This window comes from Pristis pectinata, chromosome 21 (assembly GCF_009764475.1).
Source record: "Pristis pectinata isolate sPriPec2 chromosome 21, sPriPec2.1.pri, whole genome shotgun sequence".
Lineage (NCBI taxonomy): Eukaryota > Metazoa > Chordata > Chondrichthyes > Rhinopristiformes > Pristidae > Pristis > Pristis pectinata.
The window spans coordinates 16,363,333-16,386,543 of NC_067425.1; the positions used below are offsets into that span (position 1 = coordinate 16,363,333).

The 23,211-nt window shown below is 39.7% G+C and overlaps 1 long non-coding RNA gene across 3 annotated transcripts; it reads left to right on the forward strand.

Moving 5' to 3' along the window:
- Positions 1–329: 329 nt before the first annotated feature.
- LOC127581352 (uncharacterized) lies at positions 330–21,256 on the forward strand. Of its 3 annotated transcripts, XR_007957936.1 has the most exons (7): positions 3,306–3,419; positions 5,148–5,316; positions 9,489–9,538; positions 11,302–11,444; positions 12,825–12,939; positions 16,467–16,579; positions 19,180–21,256. It is a non-coding gene; the product is annotated as an uncharacterized LOC127581352 (long non-coding RNA). The 3 variants fall into 3 exon arrangements; XR_007957937.1 differs by lacking the exons at positions 3,306–3,419; positions 9,489–9,538 and adding an exon at positions 330–399; XR_007957938.1 differs by lacking the exons at positions 3,306–3,419; positions 9,489–9,538 and adding an exon at positions 449–787.
- The last annotated feature ends 1,955 nt before the right edge of the window (positions 21,257–23,211 follow it).

Here is a 23,211-nt window from a genome sequence, read left to right on the forward strand (position 1 = left end):
ATCAAGCTTGCTCTGCCGTTTCATAAGATCATAGCTGATCTTTGTTTCTATATTGAAATGGGCACCCCTCCCCCCGAGTTTTGGATTCTCTCATATCCACCTTGTCAAAGACTCTGAGGACCTTCCTTGAGTCAATCAAGTTGCCTCCAAGTCCTCTAGCCTCTGAAACCTTTCTTTATCAGACAACCAGCCCACTCCAGGTATTCGTCTAACAAACGTCATCTATGAGGACAAGAAGTTAGCCTCCCGCCCTCCAGTTCATTGGTTAGTGTAGTGACGGCGATCAATACGTTGTATAGCCGCTTCCTTCCTGCTGAGCGTGGTTGCTGGCGACCTCTACGGAAGAGTATGGGAGGAACTCCGGGAATGGAAGCAACCTGGAAGAAGGCTCCTCTCAAGGTTGTCCCTTTTAAAGTGAATCAATGCAAAATTTACTGGTTGCGTAAAATAAATGAATGCATGTTGCAAATCAGGAATTGGGGTACACGGATCCGGGACCCCGGAATGGGATGGTGAGGCTGTGCTCCACAAACGAGCGTGGAGAATTACTGCGACGTTGTTCGCTGCCGGACCAACGAGGAGCGGCTGTCGGTTGAGAGCACCAAGCGGGGTATCCGCAGTGCGGCCGCCTGCTACGTGTGTCGGGTCAGCGGGCGGCTGTGGGACCGGCACCGGGACAGCGGGCGGCTGGCGGTGGTGGACGAGCAGCGGCGTGGAGACATCATCAGCCGCCACCACTCCCGGGACCTGATCGGCACCAATGTCAGCAGTGGCTACTGGTGGAGGGGTGAGTGTAGGCGGCTGGGGGCAGAGAGACAGGGGGACGAGAGGGGGGATGGAAGGGGGACGAAATGGGCAGTGGGGGTCGATGGAAGGGGGTCGGGGAATGGAAGGGAGATAAGGGGTGGAGTAGGTGGCATGGCACAAATGGGAGACGAGAAGGTAAGGGCACGGGGAGGGAGGGCTGGGGGAGAGGAGGCAAGGGGACAGGTGAAACTTACAAGCTGAAACTCATCAGATTCTATTTCCTGGTCCCTTTAAACTCACCGGGTTCACTGCAAAATGTATTATATTACCGTGTAACAAGTTTTTTTTAAATAAAAATCAGATTGTGTTTGGCTATTAATAAGGGTAACATCCACTAGTCTGCTAGACTGGCACCATCAGAGCCCTGAGGTGCTGGATTATTGGAATTTTACTTTAGTATGAATGGTATGTAGCCAATGGGGTTAGGCTGCAGGTGGGATGGGGGGGCGGAGATTGGGGGAGGGGGGAGGTTGAAGCCATCTAGGATAAAGCAGACTATTGCCAATGTCTACAAATAGAAATGTAAAGTAGTAAATGTCCCTACACAGGAGTTGTTCAGAGAGAGTTAGAGGTATTGTATGTACATTATTCATGATGTTTAATAAATGCAATACCTAGAAGCTGAAGAGATTGATCGCAAGTATATGAAGGATCCAGAATATTATGAGTTCTTGCAGATGCTGACAGCACTGCAGCATTCACAGTGTTAGTTTTTGTTTGCAGTCGATGGATAGAAATTTGTCCTTTGTCTAACACGTGATATACTAGTGGCTGTGCATTGTACTTTGCTTTTGAAACTTAGTTCCTTAGACAAGAAATTTCCACAAACAAGCCAGCATTTCTTTGTGGAACTGCCAGTATTTATACCCTAACAATCAGGAAGTTAACAATTTGAGTGCAACCATGCGTGAATATGAAGATCTTGAACTTCCTGAGGCTGATTGCTGCTGTCATTCAAACTACAAGGTGACTTCGTCAAAATGGAGTTGATTATCATATGTACAGGTGCAATAAAAAATTTACTTGGAGCAGCATCACAGGCACATAGCATCGTATAAGCAGCATTCACAAGAAAAACATAAATTAAACACAATTTGTGCAAAAAAAGCAATTAGAATTTTAAAAAAGTCCATTTTAATGCAAAGTGATCAAAGTGGTCATGGTGTTGCTAAACTGTAGTGATTGGGGATTACTGGTCCGACCATGTAGATGACACGGCCAAGAAAGCTCACCAGCACCTCTACTTCCTTAGGAGGCTAAGGAAATTTGGCATGTCCCTGTCACCCCTCACCAATTTTTATCGATGCATCATAGAAAGCATCCTATCTGGATGCATCACGGCTTGGAATGGCAACTGTTCTGCCCGTGACCTCAAGAAACTGCAGAGAGTTGTGGACACAGCTCAGCACATCATGGAAACCAGCCTTCCCTCCATGGACTCTCTCTATACTTCTCGCTGCCTCAGTAAAGCAGCCAGCATAATCAAAGACCCCACCCACCCCAGACATTCTCTCTTCCCTCTCCCAGAAGATACAAAATCCTGAAAGCATGTACCACCAGGCTCAAAGACAGCTTCTATCCTGCTGTTATAAGACTATTGAATGGTTCCCTAGTACAATTAGATGGACTCTTGACCTCTCAGTCTACCTCGTCATGACCTTGCACCTTATTGTCTACCTGCACTGCACTTTCTCTGTAGCTGTTACACTTTATTCTGCATTCTGTATTGTTTTACCCTCTACTACCTCAATGCACTGTGTAATGAATTGATCTGTGTGAACAGGATGCAAGACAAGTTTTTCACTGTACCTCGGTACATGTGACATAATAAACCAATTCTAATTCTAGTGATGAGGTGACTTTGGATTCATTGTGGAGTTCAGTAGTGGAGCACCAAATTACTGCAGTTTGTATGTTTTTCCTGGGAAATATGACAGTAGAATCTATAGGCTGGGTGACTCCATTCATTGTAATGAAGAGGAATGATTGCTGAGAACAACAAGATGCTGGAGGAACTCAGCAGGTCAAGCAGGAAGAAGAGTCCTGACTCAAAACGTTGACCGTCTGCTTTTCTCCACGGATGCTGCCTGACCTGCTGAGTTCCTCCAACCTCTTGTTTTATTCATCTAGATTCCAGCATCTGCAGTCCTTTGTTTCTCTGTGATTGCTTAGAAAAGTTTCAAGGAATTCATTTTGATTAATTGAGTCAATAAAAACCTCTTGTTTTAAGTTATTTTCCCATTTTGTTTTACTATTAATGAAAAAGAATTTAACAGTATGTTTAATTTTTAATAGATTTTGGATGTTTGTGAATGTCATAGCCATTAAGACATGCCTTAACTCCCATCTTTTTGACCAGTGTTTGCTTGATAATAGTCCTGTGCAGCAGTTTTGGATATTTTGCAATGTTGAAGGTGAATAATAAAAATCATTGACTGTTGTTGCAGGCTCATCAACAGTGTCCGAAGTGATGTAGACATTTGTCCATCAGGTTGCTTCCTAAGATAAAGGATGAAAAACTTAGTAGTTTTGACTGTGGTGACTGTGGTGAATCTTGCAGGTCAGCATGGAACCTACAAAAGCACGAGAAAACAAAAGGATATAAGTGTGCAGTAAGTCCGTAATGTGAACCACTTACCTTGCTTTTAGTTGCAGCAAGTTTTGCAGTCACTGATTAAGTTTAAATGTTGTTGTCTTAGGCACACATACACAGGGTGTAAATGCCGTGAAAATTAGCTTTTTGCAGCAGCAGCACAGCAAATTACAGGACACGGACAAACATGGGTTAACATAAACTTGACATAAATTATACATAACTTGCATGTGTATAAAATAAACATAATGACACCAGTGCAAAATTGTGTGTGTGAGAGAGAGGGGAAAAAATATAGTTCGAGGTAGTGTTAAGGTTTTTCAGGTTGGTTCAAGAACCCGATGGCAGTGGGGAAGAGGTTGATCCTTGAGGTGTGGGTCTTCAGGCTCCTGTACTTCCTGTCTGATGGCAACATCAGGAAGAGGCATGGCATGGATGCTGGGACAGGTGATCTAGTGGTTGGAAGTGCTGCAAATTTTTTGATGAACTGCATGCACTAAGTTTAGCTGCTTGGGAAATGCAATTTTTGCATTAAAGAAAAATTGGAGGGAGTGAAAGAAAATCAGCATATTAACACTGATATTACTTGCCCTACAGCTCCACCTACTGAAATAAAAACAGAAAATGCTGGAAACAGCAGGTTAGGCAGCATTTGTGGAAAGAGAAACAGATAACATTTTTGTGTGTCTGAAGTTTTCTAATATTTGCTACACCTACTGAGTTAGATTTACCTTTTTGCTTTGCAGGCACTTGAAGCCTGGAGAATTTTTGTTTTTAGGTTAATTGGCAACCTCTTGTATCATAACAAGTGGCTTTTCTTGTACTTAGCTTTTGGAGGGAGGAGGAGAATTGGGCATTGATTGGGAGGGTGAATTCAAATTATTGGTTGGCAGCTCTCTGGCCACATTTTAACTTTTCTCTAGCTATAGCTGTATGCTGGCTTCCCAAATTGCCACATCCTCTGTGCTAGGGCCGGGAGCCTGTCTTTGGTGCAACAACTGCATTTGGCAATTAGATCGAAATTTCAAAGGTTGAAGAGAAATCTGTACTTGCCTCAGTTCTGCTGGTGCAACTGCTAGTGTAGCAAGTCCAGGGATTTTATTTGTTGATGCGGATTCTTAAATTTTCTGCCCAATTGTACAGTGAACTCTACCTATTATAAGGCAGCCTTTGATGCTGGTATTCTGCGTTTTGGGGGTGTTGTATTCACTCTTGATGTGGCTGAAAGTCCAAGAATAGATTAGCGTGAGTGCCTTTTTATCACACTGCTGCACTCATTTTGCTAGATTTCTCCTTTTCTCACCTGAAATAACATAGCAGTCAGTTAATACTACCCATTGCTTAGAATTCCTGTGGCTGGGGATCAGATGTTTTGTCAAATTAATTCCAAGTGGCTCTTTGTAATTGTTAGCAGATGTCAGGCTTGTATACTGACAAAGAATTCATTGTGTGTAGATGGGCTAAGCATCTGATTTTAAACTTTTTGTAAAGAAATTGCTTCACAAGGTAGGGTTTGTGCCTTTTGAGTTGGGTTTTCCTTTTGAAAAGGAAATGCATTTTTGGCATATGTTTTATCTCCAATTTCTTCAATTCATCTTCCTGTGGGGAGCATTACATTTTCACTTGATGCCTTTCTGGCAGGCAATTGATATGTGAAATGTTTTACGTCCCATTATCTAGTGACAGTTTAGACAACACCTATGCTGATGGCTGCCTTTAACAGAAGCTTAATGCTGTACCTTTACAGGAAGGATCTTTCATCACTGAAGAGACATGCCCCTGAAGAATGCAGGTCCAGTTCTGGTGGTTTGAAACATAGGCAAATAAGTACTACGTCTGGGAAACTGAGCCACAGCCTTCAAAAGCCTAAGATGCACGAACTGAACCATGGTGGGAGCAAACCACGTTAATACATGGTATAGTCATGTCTTTATCCTTGCATGTTCTGATGGATAAAGTTATGTTATGGCCACTGTAAGGAACTAACTCTGCAATTAACGGCTATCTACCTAACCCTTCCCTCCCACATAGCTCCCCATTTCTCTATCATTCATATGTCTATTTAAAAGTCTCTTAGATGTCCCTAATGCATCTGCCCCCACAACCTCTGCAGGCAGTGCGTTCCACACACCCATCACTCTCTGTGTAAAACAAAAACTTACCCCTGACATGTCCCTTATAACTTCCTCCAGTCACCTTAAAATTATGTCCCCTTGTGTTAGCCATTGTTTCCCTGGGAAAAAGTCTCTGACGGTCCACTCGATCTGTGCCTCTAATCATCTTGTACACCACTATCAAATTGCCTCTCATCCTCCTCCTCTCCAAGGAGAAAAGCCCCAGCTCACTCAAACTATCCTCATAAGACATGCTCTCCAATCCAGGCAACATCCTGGTAAATCTCCTCTGCACCCTCTCTAAAGCTTCCACATCCTTCCTATAATGAGGCGACCAGAACTGAACACAATACTCCAAGTGTGGTCTAACCAGAGTTCTATAGAGCTGCAACATCACCTCGTGGCTCTCGAACTCAATACCCTGACTAATGAAGGCCAACACTCCATACACCTTCTTAACAACCCTATTGACCTGTGTGGCAACCTTGAGGGATCTCTGGACCTGAACCCAAGATCCCTCTATTCCTTCACCATGCTAAGAATCCTGCCATTAACCTCGTATTCTGCCTTCAAATTCTATCTCCCAAAGTGTATCACTTCACACTTATCTGGGTTGAACTCCATCTGCCACTTTTCAGCCCAGCTCTGCATCCTATCAATATCCTGTTGTAATCTACAGCAACCTTCTTCACTATCCACAACACCACCAACCTTTGTATCATCAGCAAACTTACTAACCCACCCTTCCACATCCTCATTCAAGTCATTGATAAAAATCACAAAGAGCAGGGGTCCCAGAACAGATCCCTGCGGAACACCACTGGTCACCGACCTCCAGGCAGAATACACTCCATCTACCACCACCCTCTGTCTTCTATGGGCGAGCCAATTCTGAATCCACACAGCCAAGTTTCCCTGGATCCCATGCCTTATGACTTTCCGGAAACGCCTTCCACGAGGAACCTTATCAAACGCCTTACTAAAATCCATGTACACCACATCCACTGCTCTACCTTGTGCTTTGTCACATCCTCAAAGAATTCAGTCGGGCTCATGAGGCATGACCTGCCCCTCACAAAGCCATGCTGACTGTCCCTACTCAGCCTATGCTTTTCCAAATGCCCTTAAGTCCTGTCTCTAAGAATCTTCTCCAGTAATTTGCCCACCACTGAAGTAAGACTCACTGGTCTGTAATTCCCAGGGTTATCCCTACTTCCTTTCTTAAACAAAGTAACATTTGCCACCCTCCAATCATCTGGCCAGTGAGGATGCACAGATCATTGCCAAAGGTGCAGCAATCTCTTCCCTCGCTTCCCGTAATAACCTTGGATATATCCCGTCTGGCCCTGGTGACTTATCTATTTTAATGTTTTTCAAAAGTTCCGGCACATCTGCTTTCCTCACGCGGACATGCCCTAACGTATCAACCTGTCGTACGCCATCCTCACAAACGTCCAAGTTCCTCTCTCTGGTGAATACTGAAGCAAAGTATTCATTAAGGACCTCCCCTACCTCTGCTGACTCCAGGCACATGTTTCCTCTTTTATCCCTGATCGGTCCTACCCTCACTCTAGTCATCCAATTATTCTTCACATACGTGTAGAACGCCTTGGGGTTTTCCTTGCTCCTACTTGCCAAGGACTTCTTATGACCCCTCCTAGCTCTCCTAAGTCCATCTTCAGTCTTTTCCAAAATGAGAGCTGATTAATCATGAAATGAAGCTCGTTGTGACAATGTGCAGTTTCTTTTCTATCACTCACTCGTTATTTGTTCTTTCCATGCTTTACTGGTTTTCCTCATTTTAAAATACTTAGAAATAGGAAATTGAAAGCTTTAACTTTGCATTATGACATTCCTTGAGCTGTCCCACTATTTATATGCACTCTTACACAATCAAGAACTCAAGACACAAAGAATTAAACATGTGAACTTGAACACATCACACTGCAATGTCCGTCTGACCCATTTAAAAATGGGTTCCTACTTCCTGAAACAGCAAGAGGTATTTAGTGAAATACGTTTTAGCTTTCTGCAAGTAGCATTGTGGCACATTTCCACTTGGTGCCTTCAGTGATTGAATTGTTAACATCTTATAATGTTCCATCACCTGTTATATCAAAGATTAACTTCATCCAATTCAAAAATTTTTTTGAAGTAATTTACAACATAAAGTATTGCCCATTGACAGGGGCATTGGATCAGGTGACTATAAAACAGAATGAACTATCAAGTCAAGGTCATTCCTCTGCTCGTACACCTAGCCGTACAAATATTTCCTCCTTCAAATACATATACAAATTCCTTTTGAAAATTGCTGTCCTTTCTGCTTCAATCACCTTTGTGGGCAGTTTATGACACTTCATATGTCCAGAAATTGTCTCTTCAACCTCCTCCATCTCCTCTGAAGTATTTAACAGCATGTTAATATTTTTTAGATTTTGCTATTAAGTTTGGGAGTGGTTTTATTCTTTTGTCCTTTTTGCTGGATATTATTAGGTTTTGTTTTGCTAAACGTTAACGTGATGTTCTGTTTAGAGGCTCACAAGTAGACATCCATGAGGAAATTTCAAGAGGCCTTTGATAAATACACCAGTGTTAACTTCAGCACACCAGGAGCCATGGTTGAGGCATGTATCTGAGTATCTTTCCTTTCAGATCGTTCAAACCTGCAGCCTTTGCCTCTCTTCAGTCTTGTATCAGTCAGTGACTCAAATCCAGTACTTTACTGTTTGCTCTAAATCTCCAGACTCTTAACCCAGCTTCTTCCTGTTATGCTGAATTTTGTAGCATTGATTGTCTGGGTGGCTGAATTTTTTGTATTTTCTGGTTATTTTCTCCCTGTGATCTCTGTGGGTTGTCTGAACACCCACACAGTGGCTCTGATTTGGATTCTGAAGCCAATTTCTCTTTGCTGGGGGGTCTTGTGCACAGATACAGTTTAAGTGCTGAGCGTGTGCAGTATGGGCTGATTGGTTGGAGACAGGAGCTCATGGTGGAGTCACTTGAACTTTTAACATGGGTGTTGAGGCTATTTGGGTAGTAAAATAAAGTTAAGCACCATATGCCTTCTGTGTTGTGTTATTGAGATGAAGAAAAGCATTGGTGGATGATGAATTACATGCCTGTTTTGCACACATGTTTTTAAACTCTCCTAGATCACACATAACACAAACATGCATAATTAACACCTCTCTTTTCTGTGCTCTACAATATAATTTTAACCCACCAGAGTGAATATTCCTGCTTCCAAACCAACCACTCTTCTGCTAAACTGTGGGCATCAGTCTGTTGTGGGTTCTTTGTGGGCACACCTTTGACTCACCAGTTTTATTTCATAATGGCTGCTTATAGCTAGTAGACAGGAAGCAAAGCATTGTTCTGGGCTGAATTCAGAATTGTGTCAGGGAAGTAAACAGGCAGTGGTTTTGCTCCCATTATACAGTCAGTTCTCAGCAAGCCCTTCTAGTTTATTCAAGGTAAATATGTAAGGTTATGTATTCTGGAACAGGGAGAGTGACAGGAGTAGTGGAAGGGTATGGATTGTAACTTGCACCATATGTGTATTTAATGAGCATCTGGAGGAGCTCGTTAAACATATTATACACATGAAGCATTTTTGGTTAATATAAATAATAATACACATTAAGGATGCTTTTTTTGTTTAATGTGCTTGATTATTATGTATATTGCTGGGGAAGGCTTAGTACCTTCATGTACACCCATTGAGTAATGCCATACAGCATCTTCACTAATACATTAATGAAATTTGATTTGATTTTAGGTTATGGGTTGAAAATTATTGATAACTGGGAAGTGAAATTGTATTCTGTGTCTCTGATTCCTTTATTGTATTAATCTGACCATGTTAATTTAGTTTGGAAAATAGGAGAAATAAAATAGTTTTGTATGGGAGCAATTAGTTTTTAACACTTTTAATCTCATTATACATCTCTGAACTTTTTTTACTGCTTCAGCTGCGGATCAAGATTGTGTGTTCTGTGTGAGTTGTTATAACTTCAGAACGGTGAGGAATAGATTAACGTTCATTATCACCTAGAAAAATGTGTCCAAATATTTTCTGACTACTTTCTAAACGTACTATAACTGTGCTATGATTTGTTGCCATTCCGTTACCCCGTTATAAATCTTGTGTAGTAACCCATTACAAAACCCGTCAGTCCCCATATTTGCTTGATGCAAATATAGAAGTTATTTGGCCTAGATTTGCATAAAGTCCTGGAAGTGCAATTATGAGTGAACCTTAGCGATAAATGGTCCTATTATGCATATGGGGATTTCCTGTTTGGAAAAACATTTTTACCATTGGTACTTTTGTACTTTGAACCCATGAAAGAATGTAATGCTACCATTCATAGATGAGATAAACTGCAATTCCACTTGATCGTTTCGGTTGCTTAAATTATCTGCGTTATTGTCTCCAATCGAATGAATTGAGGTATCTTAGCAAGGATTAACAGAGAACTGATTATGCCACTGCATGATAAATCGCAGGCTTGTGTCCTTTTTGAGAAAGGAAGTGAACCTAAATGAAGGTTGCATATTCTCAGAAAATATAAGCGAGTCAGCCTTAATCAATTCATCTACACTCCCTTGCTGACCAATTCGGAGAAAAGCTTATGCAGACCTAGTGTATATTTGGATGACTGCCAACCAGTCATTGCTGCTGGAAATGGCTCGGTTCAGCTCTAGATGCTAGATTTAATGGCTTTTTAACATTTCCTTGTGTGTTCTGTTGACATTTCTTAAGGGATATAATTGAAGATAAAATGTTCAATTGTTATATCCATTAAAATTTGTGTAAAAAAAAATAGATAGATAAAAGTGTATATTTCATTAAGTTATCCTTTCCAGTAGTGGCCTTCCCCTGTAACACGAGCACCTAAATAGGGTTAAGTCTGTCTTGTTGCTTAAGGTCATTCTGACCTCTCGTTTAAACAAAAAAAATTATTAACTGCGGGCACCTCTGTAAATCCTAAAGGCTCAGCCTGTGACCTTCTAGATCATCTGACTGCCATCCAGCTACAAATCAGACAAACTGCCAATTTTACACACAATTCTACCACAATTGATCAGCAACTTAAGTTTTTCAACGTAATCGTTTTCAATTTCAAGGCCCTGTTAGTAGATGTACTTGCCAATAACATTTTCTCCAGAGATGATTGTTGAACTATTGGAGAAAATCAGATGCAGGGTAGGTGGGTAGACGTTACATTGTGATGGTCTCTGTCGTAACAAAATGGTGAGCCAGTGATTTTATGACTGAGTCTTCACCAAGTGCACTTAACTGAAACTGGTTCCTTTGCTGTGAATCAATACAAAGGGTCCAGATTCTATGCATGCTCTCAGTTGCACTGTAATATCAGTAATCCCCAATTTAGTATAAAAATAGAAAATGGTGGAAATATGCAACAGGTCAGGCAGCATCTGTAGAAAGAATCCCCAGTCCAATATTGCCTGAGAATGAAATATTAATTTCTTGAATTATTTTCTGAATCATAGTGGTGTTTCACAAATCATCCGAGTTGGATGATAATTTGTGAACCTAATCCTACATGTTGTAATTGCAGAACAGTTGGCCACTTGGCTCCACAGTTCAGTGCATACCCCAGCTCCATTGCAATTCATGTAACTGACCAAACTGACATCAATGTTGTTTCGATAGCTTCTGGCTTTGAAAGTAATTTCGTTGATCAAAGCAACCATCTGCTCTTCACGGTTTTTGTGAGCATTTCAAAATGGGCTGACTGTTCTTAATTACTTTGACAGATCTGTAACAAGTCTTTCGCTGACATGCACATCTTGAAGCTTCACATGTAATATCAACAAGGTTCAGAGGACTATCATTGAATTTTGTGGAAAAGAATATTTCAATGCCAGCTCATTGTGGAACCACAAACTTGTTCATTCAGGTATGTTTTCAAGAATGCTTATACCCTTTTTATGGTGTGGGGCCTGAGATCAGAGGTCTAATCGAATCATCTCTTCAGTAAATCAGAGGAATTGCCAGGAATTTGATGTACTAAGGTCAAACCAACAATTACACTCAATTTTTTATGAAATCTATCGACTAAAGTTTCTAGTAAATTCTTTTCATTCAATGATATGGGCCAGTGTGCAGAGATCCTTTCAGTATATGCAGATGATATAAGTGAAGGATAATGGTAAACTTCAAAAAGATATAAACAGACAAGTGGATTAGGTAAATATGTGGCATATAAAATTTAATAAACAAGTGGTAATTGCTAGACTTAGGCAAATGAAGGAAGCCATATAAAGAGTAAAATTCTATGGGGTCTGCAAGAATAGAAAGAGCAAGTATATGTGGGTAAATCTTGGATGTTTATAAAGTGACTGGGGACAGGGATGCTTGTGGCATTTTGGGTTTCATGAAAAGAGGCACAGAGTGTGAAAGCAAGAAGGTTAGGTTGAACCTCTATAAACCTCTGCTCCGGCACCAGTTCAGGATTGCATCCAGTCTGAAAACTGATGTTAATGTCCTAGAAAGGACGCTCTACAGGATTTACTGGAATGGTTACAAGGATGAGGGACTTCAGGAGATGGACAAGGGAATCTCATTTTGCCACGTAAAACAGAGTAAATTTAGAGATGAGATTTGAAAGGGTTCTGAATCAGTAAGGGTCCAGACACATTGAATCATAAGATGCTTTTTATTGGTGGATAGGTAGTTGGAGGAGAAAGAGATTTAGATGGCTACAGGGAAAGCAGAGTTAAGTACTGCCTTGCTCTTGCACAGTCCCAGCGCAGACGCAGTGGGACGAATGACTTCCTGTTCTGTGATTCAATTAAAAAAAATGTACATTCTTGTGGTACCTTTCATAGCCTTAGGACAGCTTATCCAATGAATTGCTTTTGAAGTACAGTATGGTCATTTTATAAGTAAATTCTTCAGCCCCTATATTTACCAAAGTCGCACAAATAGCAAATGTCATGCATCCCTTTTGAGGTGGTAGATGTGAGATTCTGCCCATAAATAGAAGTTAACCACAATTATTAGAAAAAAAATGTCACTAGATGTTTTTAAGTGCATCTGGGCAGCTATTTGTGGGTTCTGTCTAGCATCTCATGTAATAGATACTTCTGCAGCAGTTCTTTGATGCACTTTTTTAAAGCGTGTCTGAGTCTGGTGGGGTTTGAACCCCAAGTCTTTCCAGTTGGGATAAGTGCCACCAATTAAGCTAAACTGAACCTAGGTTTTTGTTCCATTTGTTTAAATGTGTATCTAAATTTTTAAAAGTGTGCGCTTACAATATTCTTTTCTCTTTGGTTAGATGAGCTGTGGCATTACTGCCTATTGTGTGGAAAGAGATTTAAAATGCGTTCAGGGTATACCCGTCATAAGAAAAAACATCACTTGAAAAAAGAGGAGAACTTCCCCTTTAATGAGTTGAGTATTATTTGGAATATTGGCTGTGCATTTCTTTTTAAGTGCTCGTATCATGATCAGCATAGTTGAATTTAAACAGTTTTTAAAAATTGCAACTTTTAAAATCTTTTTTAAGTCATTTAGTAAAAACAATGAGACTGCTGTTAATTTCCTTCTCGGTATCCAGTCAATGTTCAGCTTACTGGCAATGGTGAAAGTGTTACAGAAATTAATCTGATCATGTTTCTGGCATTGTGTGTATGCAGCTTGTTTACTTCTGAATGAAATCTTTTCCAATTAGGGCAGGTGACAGCCTCCTTGGCAGCCAATCATATGAATGTGCTGATGTCCTCATTTGAATGCTGGACAGCGGGAAATTGCCAGTGATGCAAATATTGACGTGTTCGCAGCTGCTTTTGAGGTGCTGGATTGTGAATGTCACATGATATCATGAGTAAAACCCAGATGACCTCTGGCACAATGTACTAAATAAAAAAAAGGGAGGTGTATTCTAGTGTTCAGTGCTGGTAGCGGAATTATTTTTGCTTCTACCTTTCTTTAAACAGCTTGAAGATCTCCCAAGTAGATCTTGGGCCAAATACAGTGCGTCCTCCACATTGTCCTACTGATCAGTTCCTTAATTCACTGATGTGAATGTTTCCATCTCAAAGGCCAATCCTCATTGCAGCATTTTAGTGAGAGATGGCCAATTAAACCTAGTGACAGGCAGTTTTTGTTTGGCTGTGGTTTCACATCCACTTCAGTGGATGTGACAGCTCAAACTAACTTAATTTAGGACATGTAGAGCTGGCAGAAAGAGGAGACTTTCAGACCTTCAGTCTGGCTTGGAATGACAATGTATTTAACTCGCTGTGATTCCAGTTCTCCGTATGCTGTTCTAATGAAAAATAGTGCCTGTATTCATCATCAAAGTCAGTGCAAACCTAGTTTTTTTAGTGCCTTCTTTGGAACAAAAAGTAGCCTTAGATATTTGCTCATTAAATTCTGCTGATGTAGAATGTCTTCTTTGTTTAAATCAATTTTCTCTTACTTGCATTATCAGTTGCATTCTCTTAGTATGAACCAAGAAAAATATCGCAAGATCTATTTTATGCATGTTACTTTGCCCATTGACTCAACTGTTTTTGCATGCTTTATCAGTTTGTGATTTATTTTCTCCCCCCACCACCCCCCCCCCAATACTGACTGATTCTGATCTAATGCTTCCTGATGTTTCCAATTCGATTTTTAAAAAACAATAAAAATGATGCAAAAACTCAGCAGGTCAGGCAGCATCCATGGAAAGAGAAACAGTTATTGTTTCAGGTGAAAGACCGTTCATCGGAATTCATTTCTTCTTGGTGTCTGCGGCTTCTTTTTTGATTTTTCCTTTTATTTTTTCCAGTTGTATATGCCAGATGTGCTGCTTTTCTAACTTGATAAGTCATACGGTAATGCTCGATCTAACAACTTTTTCTAATGGGCATCTATCTCCCATTGTCAGTACTTTTCATCCTAATCCCCATTTGGAAGAAGGCAGCTGCTAATACCCTCCATCTGACGAGCCCTGTGAAGTTCCCCTTTCCTTCCATTCCCCGTCTACCTTGCATCACCTTTTTCTGCCACGTCCTACCTTTGAGATGTCCACCCATGTTGCCAAAGTCGAGGTGAAAGTATACATGGGGCAAACAGAAAATTCTGCCCCATAATAGAACTAATGCCTTCCCTTTACCAATTGGCAAAATTATTTTTGTGCACTTTGTCAGGACGTGATTTTCCCCTCACGGACTCATTCTGATCAAAATGACGTCCCAGTTGGATAAAAACAGAAAATGCTGGAAATATTTATGGAAAGATAAATATGCATTCCATTCTTTCCACAACAAGACAACTTGAAAGGTTGCATGTCAGGCATGCATTGTGAAGCTTGTGAATTTGGTCCCCTCTCTGTCCTGCATGAACAGTGCAGGTGCATTGCAGCATTTGCAAAACAATGTAAGTAAGAAATGCTGAAAAGGTTAGAAGGTGAGAGAAAGATTGTGTGGAGGACACATGCCAACATGAATTGGTCAAAGTAAATGACCTGTTTCTGGGCTGTAGACGCTCCAGATGATTGAATTCCCCAAAGGCACTTTTTTAATTCTATTTCCTGTGACTGATCCTGATCTATTGATGGATGCTTCCTGATGTCTCAGTTTGACTTAAAAACTAAAAATGATGGGGAAAAGCTCAGCAGGTCAGGCAGCATTATACCAAGTAAAATCTTCAGGTGAACTGAGGTTAGAAATCGGAGATAATCTCGCGTAATTCAATCCACATTTTAAGTTTATACAGTCTACCTCATTTTTCAGTTATTTGTTTAATTTCTGTTGTTGAATATTTAAATCGCAAAACTTAAGCAGATAAAGTTTTTGGAGCATCAGAGAGGCTGAGGACTTAGCTTGTCACCACTGAGGGTGCAAATACAGTGAAACAGGTTTACACAAGGGAGTTTGTATTACAAATATGGATGTGGAAGTCTATCGGGTAAAATTGGTAATCTGGCAGTAAATACTCAGCTGTTAGTATTTGAAATATATTAAAATGTGTTGCTGAAATGTTATTGATTGACACTATTCTAATAAGCAAACTTTATTTAAGTTGATAGTATTGTGGCACAAGTGCACTGTGATGTTGGAAGCAGATTTGAACCACAAATTATTAATATTTGGCTGCTTTTTCTCCTGAATTGGGAAATGAAATCTCCCTGCCTCAAATGAGAGTAGATGAAGATGTGGAGAGGATTTGTCAAGAATAGGTTATCATTGTTTTTTGGTTATTGTCAAAGTTGTGTAGCATAGTTACATGCCCTTCCACCCACTAAGTCAGTGCCCACTCCCATTTTCATTATTTCCAATTATTTTCTCCCCACATTCCCATAAATTGTCCCAGATTCTGCCACTCGCCTATACACTAGTAACAATTTGCAGTGGTCAATTAACCTACCAATCTGCACATCTTTGGGTTGTGGGAGGAATCCAGAGGAAACCTGCATTGTCACCGGGCGAGCCTGTAAACTTCACGTAGACGGCACTGAAGGTCAGAATGGAACGTGGGTTGCTGGAGCTGAAGCAGCAGCTCTATTAGCTGCACCACTGTGGAACATAGGGGTATTGAACAAATGATCCAGAGGCCTGTACTAATGATTTGGATACCTGTGTTCAATTCCCACCATGGTAGCTGGAGAATTTTGAATTCAATAAATTACCTTTTTAATTCCAGTTTTTATTCAACGTCAGTAATAATAATCACAAAACTATTAAATTGTGGTAAAATCACATCTGGTTAACTGATATCCTTAAAGGAAAGAGAAATCTGCCATGCTTATCCAGTCTGGCCCATATGAGACATCACAGACACCTAAGTAGAAAAAAAATAAATGCTGACCTTGCCAGCATCACCATATCCTGGAAAAGAATAAACAATATCTTTTGGAATTATGATTTTTGTACAATGGCTTGTATCTTTGACTATTATAACAACAAATAAAATTGATTCTCTTGTTCAGGTGCAATACATGTGGTAAAGAGTTTTGTAACTGCAAACAGACGAAAAGCACAATGTGAAGTCAGACCGCGAATCAGTCAAAGAGCAGAGTGCATTTGTGAGCACCCTAACAAGGTATTCAACCAGATTGAGCACTATCAGAAGCATGTGACTTAATACACTGCTACCATCTGCAGTTGGAAAAATGACTGGCTGATTCTAGTGATCAACCTTCCTTTACTTGGTGTTCATACTTCGTATATTCAACCAGATTGAAATATAGTTTGTCAACATGTATAAAAAAAAAAGTCATGTTTTAAGTTGTAAAATTGTTCTGCTAAAAGGGTGCTGAATTTTCCCAACTAGGATTTTGTAATGTTATCATTTAAAAACTTGCTGGCTTGTCAAAGTCAAGGCCTCTAGTTGGGATATGACTACTACTACCTGGCTGCTACAACACTGCTTTTGGATACATTGGTTTACATATGCGTCTCATTCTTGATATCTGTCCCTTTTGACTCTGCTGTCTTTACTTTGGATCAGGCCTTAAATCATTCCAGTGCTTGACCTGTGGCTTGTCCTGGGCTGACTCTCGCTCACTGCGACATCACATTCATGAGCACTCTAGGGAAAGGCCTTGCATCTGTTCTGTCTGCCTGGATTCTCACATTGTTGCATGGAGTTTGAGGCTGCACATGAGAAAGCTCCATAAAAACGCTGTTCCAAAGCACATTGCACTTAAAAACGAACTACTGCCACTACACAAGCACTTAACACACTTGACCCATGATATGGTTATGTCACCAGTAACAAGCCAGAAGCAGAAGACCGACAATTCTGTGAAGGAGATAAGACAATGAAGCAACGATGTATTGAGATAAGGGAAAACAAATCCAAGCAATCCAGGTTAATAAAAAAACAATTGGCAAGCACTTTAAAAAAAACTTACTTCCCTGTCTGCTTGATCTTCTAACTTCCAAATGCAAAGGTCCAGGCCGTGAAGTGTCTACAGGATCATTTGAAAACCAAGTGTCGGGTACATCTTGTGTAAAATCCCCAAATGGAAAAGAAAGTAAGATGCTTTTTCTGAGACGTTTTTGAAAAAGTATACATTTAAAAAATGAAACAACCTTTGAATATTATGAAAGAGTAAGGATTTGTAAATATGTAGTCAATATACATTGAAATTTCAGAGAGCTTAATGCTACACTCTTCCCAAATCTATACAAACACAAATTTAAGACTTGTCTGTTTATGAAGTCAAAATAAGTGACAGTGTTAAATGTAATAGATAATGGGGAAAAGTTTTTGGTTTTAATATTGTTGTCCTGGTTCACATACATTGCTCCTAACATGCTATTTCCTAGACCAAATGTGCTGTATTTTGCTGGGTCATTTAGTACAACCGTTTAGCTTTTAATTTAAAAACAAAGTGTAAACGTTAAGTTTGCTCTTGACCGTTGCTTTCGTACAACATCCAGCCTGTGAGTACAGTTGGGCTAAGCAAAGTTTCTGTTTTGTCATCATCCTGCATATTTTGTTTTTGTCACTGAACAGCTAGAGCTAGTTTTGAGATTTGCTGATTAGATTTGGCCATTTTAATGTATTCAATGAAGTAGATGCAGTGAACTCTGGTGAAATGTGTCTTCAAGCAAACAGAAGCCATGTCTGGACAATGTTTCTGTTTTGGCTGATAGCCAGAGTTGGAAAGGAATGTTGGACTGGTACACTGCCAGGGATTCCTGCCAAGGAAGTATTCTCTTCAGCAGTTTGAAAGTGGTTAAAGTGTTTATCTGCAGAAGCTAAGCAAAATTTAGATCTTTTAATTTTATGACTTGCAGTATTTTCCAGATAGACTGTCATCCATTTCATTGAACACTGTGTCTCAATTTTAATTAATATTTAACATTAAAAACATAACTGATTTACTTATGTAAACATGGATCTCATACCTTTGAAAATGGTTGGGTGTTGCTACAAAGATAAAGGGGGAGAAATTTGTCTTTGGCCACCAGCGCTAATATGTGCAGAAGTATTGACTGTCCGTTGTACTTGCTTTCACATCCTTTGTTCCATTGAGACCAATGCAGAGGTGCACAAGTAGAATCAGCCACCCATGCTCTTGTGAGTATTTGGTGCAAGTGATAAAAGACCAGTAACCCCCCCCCACTTTGCCATATCCATTAAAAGTACTTTGCAGAAACTTGTTAGTGATCAAAGGAAAGCATACATTCACTTTTAATGTATTTGTAAGCTTTGGAATTTGGCTTTACGTTAAGAATTGCTGATAACTTTATTGACAGATTTTCTTATCGATGAAGCTGTGTTTATGTAAGGTGGTATGTTCCTGTTTCAAGCTGTAAGGGAACTGCTACTTTTATAGTTAAATAATTCACATCTATGAAATTTGCAGGGTGTCTGTTATAAAGCAGCATTTTATGCACATCTGCACTAAAAATGGAAAAGGCAAAAAAAATACTGAAAAGTAGATTTAAATACAAGTGCGATTGACTTCCAGCTCTATTGAATTTTTGGCTGATGTAAATAGTGTTACATGTTGATATTGCTCATGTCATTGGCCTCCCTCCTCATCCATGTTGACCATCTAGATCATTAAATGTATTGTACACTGCCAGACCTGAAAAAAAATTACTCAATTTTATTAAAATTGTTTTTCTTTACATCAAATGAGAGTTATCAAAATAACAATTAAATGTAACTTTTTTTTTCTCCAGGACTTTTTCATTTAGGTACTTCATTGGGATTTTAATCATTCTACCATTCGTGTTGGCGGCTTTTGGTTCCCAAGACATTAAGAGCTGGATCTGGATCCTTAAATGTCTCTCTCCTCTTTTTAAGATGTTTCTTTAACGGTTGCCTCTCTGACAGGTTTTTGGTTGTCTGTCCTTGTATTTCTTTGTGACTCAAATCATCATCATGTTCCTATGAATGCCTTTATGTTTGACCATGTTGAAGGTATTACATGAATTCAAATTGTTAGTTGCTTCATGGTAAATGATAAACTTCTATCTTGATTAAACACAACATGTACGCTTTTTTTAGTCTATCATTTCCAGAATGTACATGAATGAATGAATTTCAATTCTGTGGAAATGCATCCTGTTTGAACTGTTTGTTACAATCTTGTTAACTTGCATTTTCTTTCAAAGACTTGAGACTCCAAGACCCTTTTGCTCCTCTACTATGTTCAGACTTTCAATTTTTGAGAGAGCACGTGTTCCTCCCATTAAGCACACAACTTTGCACTTCTCTATATGGAATTTAATTTGCCAGGTGCATAGTCATTCATAAAGCTTTTTGTATGCTGTTGAAGTCCTCTTTTTGTATTAAATATACCCCTAGAATTGGGTTTCATCTGCATATTTGAAATAGTCTTCATGAGTCTATGATTTCCAGCTCAAAAATAATTTATGGGAATGGTGAAGAGTGGCAGAATCAAACATCATATCTCACATTATTGCTAATCCAGATACCTACCATCATCCCTATACTCTTCTGCAAGCAGCTTGCTGTCCATTCTACACTTTGTCCATTGTCTCTGTGTGTTCTGAGACGATCTCAGCAAATAATGATGGCCTTGTATAGTTTTTGAAATGACATCATCTTTTACATCAGCATGGCTTTGTGCAGGTCAAGTCGTGCTTTACTAACTTCATTGAGTGATGAGGTGACAAGGGTGATTGATGAAGGTAGAACTGTAGATGTTGTCTACATGGATTTTAGTAAGGCGTTTGACAAGGTCTCTCATGGGAGGCTCATCCAGAAGATTAAGATGCATAGGATCCACGGTGAATTGGCTGTTTGGATTCAGAACTGGCTTGCCCATAGAAGACAGAGGGTAGTGGTCAAGGGGACTTATTCTAGCTGGAGGTCTGTGACTAGTGGTGTTCCTCAGGGATCCGTACTAGGATCTCTGCTGTTTGTGATTTATATAAATGACCTGGATGAAAATGTACATGGGTGGGCTCGTAAATTTGCAGATGATACGAAGAATGGTGTGGATAGCGTAGAAGACTGGCAAAGGATACAGCAGGATATAGATCAGTTGCAGATATGGGCGGAGAAATGGCAGGTGGAGTTCAACCCGACCAAATGTGAGGTGTTGCACCTTGGCAGATCAAATGTAAAGAGACAGTACACTGTTAATGACAAGACCCTTAACAGTGTTGATAAGCAAAGGGATCTTGGGGTCCAAGTTCATAGCTCCCTGTAAGTGGCTACACAGGTTGATAGGTATCTTTTCCCCAGGTTTGAAATGTCCAATATCAGAGGACATGCACTTAAGGTGATAGGCGGTAAGTTCAAAGGAGATGTGCAAGGCAAGTTTTTTTTTTACACAGAGTGGTGGGTGCCTGGAATGTGCTGCCTGGGGTGGTGGTGGAGGCAAATACGATAGGGGCCATTCAAGAAGCTCTTAGATAGGCACATGAATGTGAGGGAAATGGTAGGATATGGACATTGTGTCGGCAGAAGGGATTAGTTGGGCATTTTATTACTAATGTAATTGGTTTGGCACAACATTGTGGGCCGAAGGGCCTGTTCCTGTGCTGTACTGTTCTATGTATCTTTAACTGAGCCAAAAATGACGGTTTTTGTTAGGCTGGGAGTAGATGCAAAAATTATCAGTTCATGTTTTTGTTTATGATATGTGGCAATTAACCAGTAATAACAAAGTGTATGCTTTTCTTGTACTTGTGTTTTAACAATGATGTGTATTTTGAACTTTTTTTCTACCTGTAATTTGTATGACAAATAGTTTTACATTTTAAAATAAAAAAAGGAATGACTGCAATAGGATTTTTGTTAATTGTCAATTGTATATTTGCACAGATGATTAAAAAGGCACTAGTTACTCTACAGTTACAATCAAGGTTGTTCATTGCTCAATATCTAACCACGTGGAGTGGTCTGTTACAGTGACATCCCAGTGTCCAGTGAACTGGACTTCGCAATCTTCACTCATTCTCGTGTACTCTTCAGTTTTTCTAGTTACTGGAGATGGTGAAGAGATAAAGTTGGTGAGAGATCAAACTAAGAATATTCAGGAATAAGCTAATTACAGGCTAAAATTACATCTGTAGAACTCGTCTTACAACATGGCCCATGCTGTGTTGAACAGTAACTAAAGTAAGTAGCAAAACAAGCAAGATTGTAGAGGCAGCCTAGGAGCTGTGCCATGTATGAAGCTTACACCCCAAGGTCACAGCAAGAGAAAACAATATTGAGCATTTATTCCATTTCCTGATTTTGACAGTTTATGCATGTCCACTGTAAATGACTTTTTTTTTATTTGGCCTAATAGCCATTATATGTATTTGAAAACAATGCATTCCTACCATATTGTTAGCAATTCATTAAATTAGAAGCAATTCACCCACATCTAAAAGGCTAAAATTAACATGGATTGTCAATTTTTTAATTTAAAAATTGGCATTTTATCTATTTCTGCCTATATTGCAACAGTCTGTGTTTTGTATTAGTGTTTTTCGTTCAACTAAGGATTGGAAAAGTCTAAAAGCCAGACCTTCAGGGATGGAGAGCTTTACAGCCAAACTACTTAAACTGATAGACCTAAAGACTAGAGTAATAAGGGAGATTGGTGAGGATGTGCAGGTACTGTTGAGAGGACTTGTGTCCAAGCCTGGCCAGCATGATGAGTCGTGTCTTTGAACAGCTACTATATTAGACTGAAGATGTCAGTTGCTGCATTTAAATTTATGAACTTATTTTAAGAGTTATCCATATAATCACAAAACTCAATAAGTAATAATCCAGACTAATGCAAATTTTTAGGAATATTCATTAAAATTGAATGAAGTGGGTATTAATATTGGTTGATATTTCGGATGGAGACCCTGCACTAGTCCTGATGCAGGGTATTGACTGGAAATGTCAACTATCCCTCTGCCTCCACAGATGCTGCTTGACCTGCTGAGTTCCTCCAGCAGTTTGTCTTTTGTGGCAGAACAGCATCTACAATCTCTGTGTCTCTAGGTATTAATATTGTTGATTTAAAGCTAATGCTAGACTTTAAAATGCATTTGGATATTCTAGACATTTGCTTCTTTTTTTGGGCACTTTTAAGTCACCTTGATTCGCAAGAGCTGTGCTGTCAGCCCCTTATTAACTCTGCAGCATGAGTAAAGGACTTTGTCTCGGTGCTCAGCCTCTTTATCTCCATTGTACACCACTTACTGGCTGCTATCCAGAATTCAGTGGTGCAGCAAATCATGAGCAAGGATCCACTGCACCCCAGGGAAGTATGCTGCCAGTTCAACACCAGCCTTGGTATCGGTGGAGGAGAGGGGAGAGGGTACCAATGTTACCCACTGGTGTAATGAGGAACCATGTTAGAATCAAATTATAGCCTAAGTTTATAGTGTGTCATACGTTTTATTAATCAAAACTGGTCATTGAGTCATACAGCACAGAAACAGGCCCTTTGACCAACTGTGTCCATGTAGACTATCAAGTACCCATCTTTACTCATTCCCATTTACCAGTACTTGGTCCGTAGTCTTCCATACCTTGGTGATTCATATGCTTGTCTAAATACCTAAAATGTTCTTATATTCTTTTCTAGAACTCCACTGTTTCATTCACAATTGTAGCAAGAAATAGAAAGTTATGGAGAGCAAAACTTCTATGCGAACATCCACATTTTTTTAGATTTCTAGATCTAGAATCGTTTATTAAAAAAACATTAAGAACTGCAACAGTAGTTTTTAATTAAATTTCAACTGTTT